We start from the raw sequence: 13701 nt of genomic DNA, 5'->3' as shown, positions 1-13701 counted from the left end.
GGGACCATCAAGCCTCACTGTGATCCCAGGTGCTTCGTCAAAGGCAGGATAGGGTGGTGGGAAGAAATGAACTCTGATGCCAGACTACAGGGGTTCAAATTCCAGTCCTGATCTCTACTAGGTGTGTGGCCTTGGGCAGGTTACCTAACCTTTCTGAGCCTCACTTTTCTACATCTGTAAACTGGGGATAGTAACAGTTTAATATCAGATATGTTCTCCTTGTATCACTTAACCTTTCATTATATCTCTTTCCCCGGTATAAAACAGCAAACAGAGTTAGAGGGTCCCAGAGGCCCCCAGACCATTTGATAACACTCATGATGAGAAGTGTGCGGGAAGAGGGGACAGGGTGTAGAGTTGGGGAGTAAAACTAGAGGTGGGGGCAGAGGACGTGAAGAGTAGAATCCAGTCCACCAGTCCCTTCTCTCACACCAAGCCCAGCCCTGGGAGCAGCAGGTCCTGGGAACGGCTGTGTTGGATGTTCTCATCTCCCCAAGGAAAAATCACGAACACGAGACTGGCAAAGTTTTCTTTCCTTTCCCTCTGCACACCTGGGCGCCCTGGGGGGCCTGGTGCAAGCCCCAGGAATGGCAGGGGCTGGGGAAACAGAGGCAAGAAGCTGATGGGGGGGGGGGGCGGGGGGAGAAGAGCATCTCTGAAAAGGCCTCTTGGAGATGAAACCTGCTCAGGAGGAGGGCGCTGGGGAAGAGCCCCCGCGCCCCTGCACAAAGCTCCAGCCCTGCAGGCACCTGGGAACTGGCGTCGACACTCCCACCTGGGCCCCGCACTGACGGAAACCATTTTCTCTCATCTCAGCTGGGATGAGAGAGACCACAGCACAGCTCTCCGACAAACCTGACTCGCTCCTGTTCACGGGACGGTTGCCTCTGACACCGCACCGAACGGGCTTTGGGAAGAACCGACGCTTAGTCAAAGGCCGATCCCCGATTCGGGATTTCTGAGCGATGGAAAATGAAGGTGAACCCAGATGTGGTGTCACCGTCTGGCTCACACCCAAAGCCCAGAACGTGACGAGGGCTCAGGCCTCGGTCCTTGCTGATGCCAAGGGTCTTGTGACAGACGCAGTGGCAGTGAAAGTCCAAGTCATGGTCAGGACCTGAGGAAACCCACCCCAAAAAAGGGAAACTGTGGGCTGTGTTTCCAAGTGCAGTTCAGGCTGAGAGCCAGGTCTGTGTCTGCCTCACCACTTCCGCCTGGGGAGGCGCCTCCTGGTTACGCCACCTGAGCAAGAGGGGCTGCTCCTGGAACCACTTGAGAAACAAGGAGGAGGGGCCCGCACACGTTAATCAGGCACGCGTGCCAGGGATGCCTGGGCCCTCCTGGCTGCCCCCTTCGCTCTCAAGTCCCTCGCCCTTTCCTGCAAAGTCCAACCCAAGGCCGTTTCCCCAGGATCACCTGGGCCCCCAGGGGTGCAGCGCATCCACACCCCAGAGCGGTTACTGTCTGTGCAACACAGCCTTTCAGTGGCTCGCAGGAAGGCAACTTGGGGAGTTCCTTCCCTGGACCCCGCCTCTGAGTGGGGAAAGAGGAAGCCGAGTGGCTCATCCCACGTCTTGTAGCCTAAGCATCACCAGCGTCCATCCCCAGATACTCTGTGGGTCCTGCTACCACCAACTGCTCTCCCTCCCGTACCCTAAACCAGTTCCCCATCTTCACACAACCCACGCTCCCCCATCAAGAGCCACAAATATCACAGGACAGTCACAAGAAACATCTCGGCTCTGCCGTACGAGTTTTGCCCACAGCCCACACAGATCTGATATCATCTTCTAACACTGCTGCGGAGGAAACAGGGTGATACACGGGGTTTCGAGCCCGACGACAATGATTCCAAGTCTAGCTCTACCGCTTGCTGGCTGGGCGACCTTGGGCATCTTGCTTGACACCTTTGAGACTTTTTCTTTACCCGGAAAATTGGGGAAGAAACATCTATCCAACTACGTGGCTGGAAGGATTCGATACACTGATACCCATATACAAAGCTACCCACCATGCAGCTTATTAGCATATAGTAGGCACTCAGGTAATTTCAACTTTCTCCCTAAAAAGCATTAGCCTGGAAGCTAGGATCTGGGTCCTGGCTCTACCACTTGCTGTGTGACCTTCCTGGAGCAGCTCTACCTCTCTCAATTTCGATGCTGTCTGCAAAGATATGACCTGCCCACCTACCTTGGAGTTGCCGTGAGTACTGAAGGAAGCAATAAAAGAAAAAAAGACTTTGTCAAGTATGGGACAGCTCTCTTAACTCTGTGACCAGCTCACACAGTGCTGGTCTCTCCCAAGAGGCCAAGAGGACAGGCTGCGATGTTCGGAAAGGGGGAAAAGGGTCATCGAAGATCCTGGACATACACCCCAACTTGGTCAGTGTCTGGTACTCACCTACCAGGTGTCCAGCCCACACAGGAGGGGCGTGCCTAACCAATTATACAACCGTGGGGTGTCCCAGGACAATGTTGGTAAGGAGGAGGGCTTTTCAAAGCCCGAGATCAGGGCACCATCACGTTCCTTAACTAGGTCCTTCAAAAATATCCCAGACAGTCCACACCCTGATCCCCCAGAACGTGTGAACATGTTACCTTACATGGCAAAAGGGGCTTTGTAGATATGATCAAGGTTACCAATTATGAGATGGGGAGGTTGGCCTAGACCATCCAGGTGGGCCTGATCTAATTACATGAGTCCTTTCCTGAGCGGAGGCCCCTTCCTGGCTGGGTTAAGGATGAAAAGGAAGAACACAGAGGACGGATTTGAAGCACCGTGGAGGAAGGGGCCATGAGCCAAGGAATGCAGACGGCCTCTAGAACCTCACAAGACAGGGGTGCGTTCTCCTCTAGAGCCTCCAGAAAAGACACAACCCTGCCCAACAAACACCACGAGGCCTGTGAGACAAAAGCGTAAGACAGAAAGGTTGAGCGGTAAATGGTGCAGCTGCTGTGGCAGATGGTAGGGTAATTCCACTTTGGGGTCACAGACCCCGAAGACCAGAAAGCAGGGACCCAGACACATGGGCACACTCCACAGCACTTTACAAGCGCCAAAAGGTGGAAACAACCCAAATGCCCATGAGAAGGAATGAATGAACAAAACGCTATGCACAACACATGACAGAATATTACTCGGTCTTAAAAGGGAAGGAGATTTGGAGATTCGGACGTGTGCTACAACAGGGATGAACGCTGAGGACGTGATGCTCAGTGAAATACGCTCATCACGAAAAGACCGATACTGTGTGATCCCACTTCCAGGAAAGAGGTGCCCGGAGTAGCCAAATTCAAGAACTGTGGGTGCCAGGGGCTGGGAGGAGCGGGGACTGGAGAGTTTCTGTTTAATGGACAGAGTTTCAGTTTGGGAAGATGAAAAAGTTCTGCAGATGGGTGGTGGCGATGGTCGCACAACAATGTGAATGTACATAATGCGGTGGAGCCACACACCTTTTAAAAGTGCTTAAAATGGTAAATTTTATGTTTTTTAAAAAACGTATATATATATTTTAAATGCTTATTTATTTTTGAGAGAGAGAGAGACTGAGTGCAAGCAGGGGAGGGGCAGACAGAGAGGGAGACACAGAATCTGAAGCAGGCTCCAGGCTCTGAGCCATCAGCACAGAGCCCGATGCAGGGCTCAAACCCATGAACTGTGAGATGATGACCTGAGCCGAAGTGGGACACGTAACTGACTTGAGTCATACAGGCACCCCAGTAAATTTTATCTTTTATATATTTTACCACCAAAAAACTGTGTGTGGTTTTAAGCCACCAAGTTTGTGGCAATTTGTTATGGCAACAATAGAAAACTAATGCATACAATGATCTCCTTCTTTCCAGATCCTCCCATCGTGTTCTCTTTGAAAAGGTCCCTGCCCTCCTGTGTAAAAGATTCGTGAACAAGTCTATGTAACTTGGCAAGCTTTCTTTGACATGGAAAGCAATAAACCACCAAGACACTAAAAAACCATTCCAACCGAGAAAGGGAGGAGCAGGTGCTCGCCTCTCCTGTATGTCTGGGAATAAAAGCTCAATAAAGCTTTGCTCCCTTGTATTGTCAGTCAACATGAATCACCATGGTGAGACTTGGGGCTCCGAGCGGGTTCTGTATGGCCAGGCCAGACACACCCGGCCAGGAATGCAAATGCTCTGGGGAGGGAAAAGCTCTGCACAGGCAGGCAATCACACTCCAACTGGCCAGGACCCCACCAACTAGGGCACCAGAGCTCACTCCCCGCTAGCGATGACTCAGTTCATTCCTACCCACCCCACCTCAGCCCTCATTTCACAAATGGGGACACTGACAACCAGAAGGGAAGAAGGGACATGCCTAGGTGACATAACAAGATCTCAAGAGGGCCGACCCAGGACCCCCACCTCCTGCCTCCAAAACAAGAGCTCACTGTCCAAAAGGTAGGACACCAGTCAGCCGCTGCATCTACAGGAGTTGGTCCTGGTTTGGGGAGGTCTGGAACTTATACAATTTTAGGGGCCCTCTTTAAGCAATGACACAATGTCAGGGTGTCTGGGTTAAGCATCTGACTTCAGCTCAGGTCATGATCTCACAGCTCATGAGTTCAAGCCCAGAGTCAGGCTCTGTGCTGGCGGCTCAGAGCCTGGCGCCTGCTTCGGATTCTGTGTGTGTCTCTCTCTGCCCCTCCCCTGCTCACATCCTGTCTCTCTCTCTCTCTCAAAAATAAACATTAAAAAAAAAAAAAAAAAAAAAAGAAATGATAAAATGTTTTGCAAATTTTACAAAATGATAGGACTTTGTGAATCCACTGCCAGGGCCCCTCTCGTGGAAGGGCCAAGGCAAGTGAGGTGGGAGTAGAGGTGTCCCCCGAAGCCAAAGCTTAAATTCCATTAGCTTCAAGGTAATGCCATTCCTGGGCTCGGAGAGGTGCGGGGGCTGGGCTAGACCATGGGGGGGGGGGGGCGGGGGGAAAGAAGAGGAGAACACAAAGTCCTGGCCTGTGCCAGGGTTCCTTCTGGCTGCGGACACACACAATAAAGCAGTTGCAGGAAGTTAACCACAAGCGCTTTAGGAGCCATTCCTAGTAAGAATGGAGATTCCGGCTGAGAATCAGGAAATGCATTCTTTGGGAGAGGAAGGTGGGAGAAGAGTCTAGACAACCAGCTTCCCTCTGAAGGGTTTTGGTCAACCTAAGGCTCTCCTGGGCCTCTCCCTCCCTCACCTATTAAATGGGTGAGCCTGCGAGGGATCCATGGTCGTGGACGTGTGCTGCCCAGAACCTGGGGCTCCATGAAGGTTTTGTAGCTCACACTTATTTCCTGGTGGGGAGGGGGAAGAGCATAAAAGAGACTCTGGGCCTGACTTAAAGGTTTTTTTAATGTTTATTTATGTTGAGACAGAGACAGCACAAGCAGGGGAGAGGCAGAGAGGGAGAGAGAGAATCCCAAGGAGGCTCCACGCTGTCACCGCAGAGCCCCACACGGGGCTCAAACTCACAAACCATGAGATCATGACAGGAGCCAAAACCAAGAGTCGAATGCTCAACCGACTGAGCCACCCAGCCATCCCTGTTTTTTTTGTTTTGTTTTGTTTTAATGGAAAAATAGCAGATCTGGTAACACGGGTCCTAAACTTCCTGATGGGAGCACACGGCTAGGGAGGCAGCAGCTACCCCTTCGGCCAGGTGTGCCTGCTTCAGCTGCTCACTGTTCCCCACTTGCACTGTCCCAGGCACCTGCACACATAGTCAAAGGGACAGGTGTCACCCAGGGCCTTGCCAGTTAAGATACAATGAGCCATATGAAAGCCCAAGGCCTATCACAGATCCTCTCTCACAGTGAAGTAGGGGGAGAGGGGTAGCAGACAAGACTGAAGGCGGTGGCTGTTCAAATGGCTTTGGAGAGGCTCAGTCCCTTCAAGCCTAGGGGACAGGAGACAGTATCTATCCCAGGTCCAAATGGCTGAGGCACTCCCCACTCACCTACAAGCCCCAGGAAGCCTCTCCTTCAAATTATACTTACCAGCGGCTTAACGGTGACAAAGTCCCGGCCAACCTTCTTACTGCTGAAGTGGAAAGAAATCCCCACCAGAGCCTATAGATCAGAGATCTATAAAGATCCGTGAAGATTCTCTTTTAGAGCTCAAGTATGGGCTGACCCCTGTGTAGCTGGGATCCTAAGGTTTGCCAAAGGGCCCTGGGCCAAGGGACACACTGTGCCATGGCAGGAAAATGGCAGGCTCCTGGAGGTCTATGGGCGATGGAAAGACTCACAGCAAATGGCATGCCCGTGGCTCAGTCAGGGCATTTTCTTGGCACTTCTCATCTTCAGGACTTCTGTTCAGACAGTTCCTTCTACCTGGTCTGTCCTCCTTGTCTCCTTTATCCCTTCCTTAAGGCTGGGTCAGTCTTAGCCTTCCTTTAGCCAAGATAGAGCTCTCCCCCCCCCCCCCCTTCAGGAAACCCACCCGAATCTCTCCACGCATAATGACTGCTCTTCCTGGAACTTATCAGCACTTGGCCTAAAACGTTTTCTATGTTCTCCAGTGCTCTAACAATACTCCCCCTTTTCCAGTACCTATGATAGGCACACATATTAGCTCAAAATAGATCACCTCATTAATTGTCACAATGTTCCCACAAGATTGGTAGTGTCACCTTAAGGGAGCTAAGGCTTAGAGACGACTGACAGGCAAGGGTCACACACCCAAGTAGTGCCAGGGCCAGAATTACTTTTTCCTAGGGGAAGAGTGAGTGCCCAGGCTGTAGGATAGGCCCCTCCTCCTCTTGCCACTGGCTAGCATAGGGCTGGGCACAGCGAGGGCCTCACACGTTGACAGGATACAAGTAGACCCTGATTCATCGCTTCCACATCCTGGGTGGCACCTGTTCTGATGGCCTCTTTGGTCAAAGCTTCTGGTGCACGGGCTTCAGGAATCCCGGGGGCAGAGAGGACTCATCAAGGACATTCCCTTCTCTCCCTCCCACGCCAAGGCAGGACCTCAAGCATTTTGAGAGGGTGTATGAACATCCCTAACTCTGCTGGAGAAAGGGGGTAAGTGGCCTTACCCTCTGCAGGGACCGCAGAGCCTCAGTGCCCTGACCTCATGGGGAAGCTGCCTCTCCTCTCAGGTGTGAGCACAGTGCCATTAAGTCACAGAAACAAGCCAGAAAGCCACCGGGCAGCACTCCACAGATCCTGACCACATTTTCCCAGGCACTGAACAAAAAAGCCTCCGAGAGGTGCGGTTAAACATTCAACTCCCCACCCACAGGCCATGAATTAAGACTAGATGGAGCCTATGTCAATCATTATCCAGGCAGTGCCTCAGGCTGTCCTCTGAAGCCTGGCACCTGGGGCTGACCAGCCTGGAGAGGTTCTGGGCAAAGCAGGCTGGGAGAGTGGCAATGGGACGGTGTACAGGCCTTACCATGGGGCTGAACTTGAGCAAGCCAGTTCTGAAAGATACCTCTTAGAAATAAAAAGTCAATTCCCGGGGTGCTAGCATTGGATGACGCAGGAATCCTAGAATACTGGAATTGGAAGCGGGCTTCATGAAATCATTTGCTTCAACAGGCCTATTTTACTACAGTGGGGAACCAAGACCCAGAGAGCAGAAGAGGTCTGCCTGACGTCTCAGAATTGACTAGGGGCAGGACACAGACTAGAACCATGTCTTTTGACTTCCAGGCTGATGCATTAATGGCCCACGGGGGCTCCCCTCCACTCAGCACAGTTCTGGGCTCCAGCCCACTTTCCCGGGCTGGAGAATGGGCTGGGGAAATGTACAGGCTGTCAATAAGGAAGTGACTCTGCGGCCCCCCAAATAAATTCCCGTAAAATCGAGCAGCACAGAAGACAACCTTTGCTCCACGGAAGCCTCTGGGACATTGCTTCCCTCCCTATGAATTAACAACAGCAGAGAGTGGGGGTTGGCCCACTGGGGCCCGTTCTGACCTCTCTGGGGTCCGTTCGGAGTTTAAATGGCCTCTTCCCCCAAGCTCTCCTGGAAATAGTCACCTACGCCTAATACCTGGAGTTGAGAAAGGTGAGCCAGGAGGAGGAAGCAGAGCAAGATACTCTCCATCCCAAAGCTGGGTCTTGGAGGGGCCAGCCAAATCCCTGCGAGGCCTGTAAGGTCAGGAGGTGGCTCCAAGCGACAGGATGTGCGGCTGCCAGACCTGACTCCTGGGGGCAGCCCAGAAGGAGTGATGATTCTCAGAGCATCAGCAAAGTGGCGGCAGCAGCTGCTTGCCTGTTCATTCTCGAACCCACGGGTGGGAGGCTGCCACGCCCAGCACCGCGAGCTGGCCTGCCACTGTAGCGACAGACCATTCCTACTTCCTAACCTGAGGGATAGGGGCTTAGCCAATGGCAAGACTGATAAGCACAGCAGGAGTTCAAATTATAGACAGCAGTGGGTGGTGTCCCAGGAACTTCTGGTTGTCCCCCTCAACCATCTGCCCTCTCTTACTTCCGTAACAGAGCACAAACTGTTGCCTGGCACACGGTGGCTTCAAACAAGAACTGGGTTTCCAAGCCTCCCTTGGCAACTTAAGCAGGGCCCTGCCATGAAAGTCTGCTGTCCCGGGCCATGCACGCAGGGGAAGCTCCTGGAGCAGGGCTACCCAGGGTGGCCCCCAGACCGACGCATCAACACAGCCCGGGTGGCTGTCACAAATGACACTTCCCAGTCCTCACCCCAGACTTCCTAAGTCGCAACTAGGGTGGGGCCCAGAAACCTGTGTTTTAACAAACTTTCCAGATTATTCTTATGTATGCTCACATTTGAAAACCACAGCCCCGGAGAATGCTGGAAGCAACTTTACAGAAGGAGCCTGGTGCCTGCACCATCTCATGGAGCGGACATTGACTCGGGCCTCCAATTTCTGAAGAGAGGAGCTCCTCTCTCAATCCATGACCACACCCGAATCCTACTGCAGGTAGGTTAGGGAAGCAGGATGATGAGAAACCGAAGCAAGTCAGCAGAAATCAGAAAAGCGATAACATCCAAGTATAATAAATAATGAACAGCAAACAAGATGCAAGGAATAAAATCAAGAATATCTGGTATGTGGGGTGGGGGTGGGGGGGCCTGGCTGGCTCAGTTGGTGGAGCGGGTAACGCCTGATCTCGGGATTATGAGTTCCAGTCCCATATTGGGTGTGGCAATTACTTAAAAAAATAAAAACAAAAATAAAATTTTATGTTTATTTTTGAAAGAGAGAGGGAGAGTGCATGCACATGAGGGGGAAGGGCAGAGAGCGGGGGACAGAGGATCCCAAGTAGGCTCTACGCTGACAGCAGCCCACATTGGGCTCAAATTCATGAACTGTCAGATCATGACCTGAGCCAAAGTCAGACGCTCAACTGCTGAGCCACCCAGGAGCCCCTTAGAAAAATAAAATCTAAAAACAAAAAAAATAAAATAAAATAAAAAAATAAAAAAATATATACGTCTCTCTCTCCATATAGACAGATAGATAGATAAATAGATAGATAGATATAGTATGTAAACAGTATTAGGTAAACAGAAAGAAAAACTATTAGTGGAAATACTTATATTAAAAATATGTTGAAGGGGCGCCTGGGTGGCGCAGTCGGTTAAGCGTCCGACTTCAGCCAGGTCACGATCTCGCGGTCCGTGAGTTCGAGCCCCGCGTCAGGCTCTGGGCTGATGGCTCAGAGCCTGGAGCCTGTTTCCGATTCTGTGTCTCCCTCTCTCTCTGCCCCTCCCCCGTTCATGCTCTGTCTCTCTCTGTCCCAAAAATAAATAAATGTTGAAAAAAAAAATTAAAAAAAAAAAAATATGTTGAAGACTGTTTCAATAACCCTGCCTCAGCAGGCTAAGGGTTTTTTCCAGCCCGTTTTTCAGCTTTTTGCCTTTACCTGCAAATACAGGACTTGGAAAACTACTCACTAGGATTTCCCCTGAAATCGCTGATGTGACTTAAAACACAAAGATACAAAAGGGTGTAAGATTTGGGGGCCCACGTCTTTGTATCTGACATTGGGCCCTCGGACATTTTTGTGTACTGACTATTTTGTCACATACCTTGCGGAATCGAGAAGGGTCACGTGCTGTCCCAAACGAGGAAGGAACAGTGTAATTGCCAGTCAGAGCTGACTGTGACTTTGGACATAAAGGAAGGGGCAGATATGGAGAGATGCGGCACCTGGGCCTGTCCTTGGGGCTTGCAGGCAAATCTTACTTTACCCATCCCTCCTAAGAAGTTGGGACTGGATTATTTCATGATTATCAGGGAGCTGAGAAGCAGGTGGGGGAGACCTGAGCACTACCTACTCCACACAAACCTGAAAGAAAACGAAACAGACCACGTTGTAAAACGTGTAAAACATTGGAAAACCCCTAGCTGATGCCTCCCTCTACATTTCTGAGCCTTTCACTTACTGTCTTAAAAAATGCACATATTGGGGCACCCGGGTGGCTCTACACCCAACATGGGGCTCGAACTCACAACCCTGAGATCAAGAGTCACATGCTCTTCCAGGTGAGCCAGCCAGACGCCCCACCCACCATGTAGATCGGTTTTGATCCAAGGATGTTTTAGAAGACAGCATCCTGGATTTCTGAGTATTTTTGTGGAGCAGTATGATCATATTTTAATGTTGACTGGGACTTTTATTGGGTTATAATTACTAAATGTGATCAGCAAAGTTTCTTCTCATTGGGCTGTATTAAGATTTTCTTTGTGGCAACTACACGACCCATACCAGAAGGTTTCATGGACAGAGAAGGCTGTGCATTCTCTGTGGGACACATACTGTAGATGTATCTGTTAACTTGAGCTTATCTGCATTTCCTTGAGTATCTATCAATTATGAGAGGTGCTCCAAAAATTTCTCATTATGATCTTTATTTAAGTCAAGCTGTACATATGTTTATTCTAGATGTATTAATCTGGCCTCCATGTTTGGTGTATACAGGTTCATCACGCTTATCTTTGCGGATTGTAAGGGCGTCTGCGTGGCTCAGTTGGTTGAGTGTCTGACTTCGGCTCCGGTCATGATCTCAGGGTTCATGGGTTCAAGCCCCGCGTTGAGCTCTGTGCTGAGAGCTGGGAGCCTGGAGCCTGCTTTGGTTTCAGTGTCTCCCTCTCTCTCTGTCCCTCCCTCACTCATGCTCTGTCTCTCTCTCTCTCAAAGATAAATAATAAAACATTAAAAAAAAAAAAAGACATTAAAAAAATTAATTAAAAGACTAAAAATAAATGAACCAATTTAGATATTAAAAGTAGAGCAACAAAATAACCAAAAGAAGGAATGAATAATGATAAAGGCTGAAATTAAGGACCAACAAACAGAAAAAAGTGGAAAGGACACACAAAAATTATTATCCAGTTAGCATATCCAGTTGGATTCCCATTCATAATATCTCGCAAAGATGTATTACAAGGCCTGTGATCTGTCCCCGATTTGGAAAACTTAATGTCATAAAAATGTCAACTCTTCCTTATAAATAAATACATTCAATGACATCCCAATTCCAATTTCAAATTACAAAAACAGTCAACAGTCTCAGTGCCCATCGATAAGGGAAAAGTTATATAAATTATGGTCCATCTGCACTATAGAACATTCCACAGCTACTACTGACCCGGAGGAATGCAAACCCAGAGTTACTGCCTGTGATAAACTAATCAAAAACACAAGCTACAGAGTAAGGTGTGCAGTGCGAATCCATTCTGTGAAAGAAGCAAACATTTACAGGTGCCTTTGTCTACATGACACAGAGGCACACAGGGAGAGACCCTTGGCTGCAGGCCACCCACTGTGCTAACTTCCTGGGTGGAATGGGAATAAAAGAATGAATTGAGAAACAGAAACAAATATCCCTCAGTGCAGGCCTCCTGCAGCACCACCCAATCCCTCTTCTTCCTTTCAAAGCCAACATTTTCAAAGCCTGTCTACACTCAGTATCCCCAGATCCCCACCTCCTACGGCTCGTGCACCCATTCATTCCAGCCTGGCTTCTGCTCCAACATCCCACCAAAACTGCCCTGGCTAAATAAAGTGCCGAATATCCTCCTTGTCGCTTCCCACAGCAACAATGGACACCGCTGGCCATTCCTCCTACTGAGGTGGACTCACCCTGGCCTCTGTGATCTGACACTGTCCTGCTTTTCCTTCCCCCTCGTGGACTGCTCTTTTTCTGGCTCCTTTATAGGCTCATCTTCCTTTACTCAGCTTTCAAGGTGAGTTCCTCAATCTCATCATGCCTTAAATCAGATACAATCCGGACAAAAAAATGTCCCTCTAGCCTAGACCCCTCCAAAGCCCCCCACATACCTGCCTACTTGGTACCTCAGAGGCACCTCAAACGCTACATGTCCAAGACTGAACTCATGATCATGCCCACTCTCCAGACCTGGTTCTCATCCAGTGTTCCAGGTCTCAGGGGAATCCAGGGGGGGACAACCTAGGGTGGGTGGGGTGGCCTTTGCTTTTATGCATACAGCACAAGGCTAGGCAGATAGTGGGTGCTCACTAATGTTGAGTTCAACAGAAACACGCCTTGTCACCCACTTCCTAAAAATAGCCATGACCTTTTAGGTGGACACAGCACGCTCACATCTGCTACCACCAGCCCCCCCACAAAAACAACCTCTCCCGCCCCCCCCCCCCCAGAGATGCCACTCGCGGGCTTAACCTGCCACATGCTCCCCCCACCCTGCTACCCTCCTCTAGGTTTCTCCTCTCCACCTTCACTCAGATTCCTCTCATCTCACTGTCCTTCTGGCCAGGCTCTCCCCAGGCTGTAGGTGTCGAAGGCTGGTGCCACAGGACTTCCCTCTCAATTTCAGGAGCAATTCTTCCCTTCTTTTCTGCTAAGGCATGGCACTTTCAGGAGCACAAGCCCATGGAAGACCAGACACTAAGGGATCACAGAACCAGGACTCAACCACCTGTACGCTCCAATCCCGTTTCAAGTCTCCTTGCAGTAACACCCTCAGGGTATCAACATTGTCATCACTACATCCTAACTGATCTTAAACTCCCTTTGCAAACAGTTTCTGCAATCAACCATCTGAGGTAGGCATTTTTACCATTCAGAACACTGGGACCCTGTGTGGCTCCATGGCTTGTCCCGAGTGACCCACAATGGATGAGAACTCTGTCTATCGACTCCTCTTTTGCCCTCACCCCGTTACTTTCTCCCATCAGTGTATCTGAGTCACTGTTCAGGCTGTACTGTTAGGGTCCTCCCAAATACAAGCCACCGGGTGACATCAGACGGTCATTTTGTGGGGCAAAGGGGCCAGAGTCAGTAGGCCTACGGTGGTATGGGTTCTGATAGTTATTAGAAAGTTCCACTGAGTTTCAACAACTCCCTTTAACAATGTAAATTTCCAACAAAGAAACTTCAGTTTTTTTCATTTTCCCTAAGGACTTTCCTATCCAGGATCATTCAAACTCCCAATGCTCCAGGAGACAATAGCATCAAGAAGGTGCTGTAGAGAAAAATCCGGGGAAACATGTCGGCTTGCCTGGTGGTGATTGTGTAGCACACCCGCACACAGACTCCTCCCTGAGTGCTCCCCATGGGACCAAGTGCCCGGAGCTGCTCAGGCTTAAGGGGGAAAGACAGAAGCTAAGGAGAGAGAGAAGGAGGTGAATGCAAGAGGAAGGAGGGGGAGTTCCAGAAAGGCTCTGGGTCCTCTGAACATCCAGCACTCAGCACAGATTTCGTTTCTACATTTAC

At 50.2% G+C, this 13701-nt stretch overlaps 1 protein-coding gene across 3 annotated transcripts in view; it reads right to left on the bottom strand.

The window, feature by feature from the left end:
• Positions 1-13701, bottom strand: part of ANXA11 (annexin A11) — a 45178-nt gene that overhangs the window by 28875 nt on the left and 2602 nt on the right. The gene's annotated exons all lie outside the window — the stretch shown is intronic.

Source organism: Leopardus geoffroyi, chromosome D2, assembly GCF_018350155.1.
Source record: "Leopardus geoffroyi isolate Oge1 chromosome D2, O.geoffroyi_Oge1_pat1.0, whole genome shotgun sequence".
Classification (NCBI taxonomy): domain Eukaryota; kingdom Metazoa; phylum Chordata; class Mammalia; order Carnivora; family Felidae; genus Leopardus; species Leopardus geoffroyi.
Note: the sequence above shows the minus strand (reverse complement) of the source record. Positions and strands in the feature narration are given on the sequence as shown.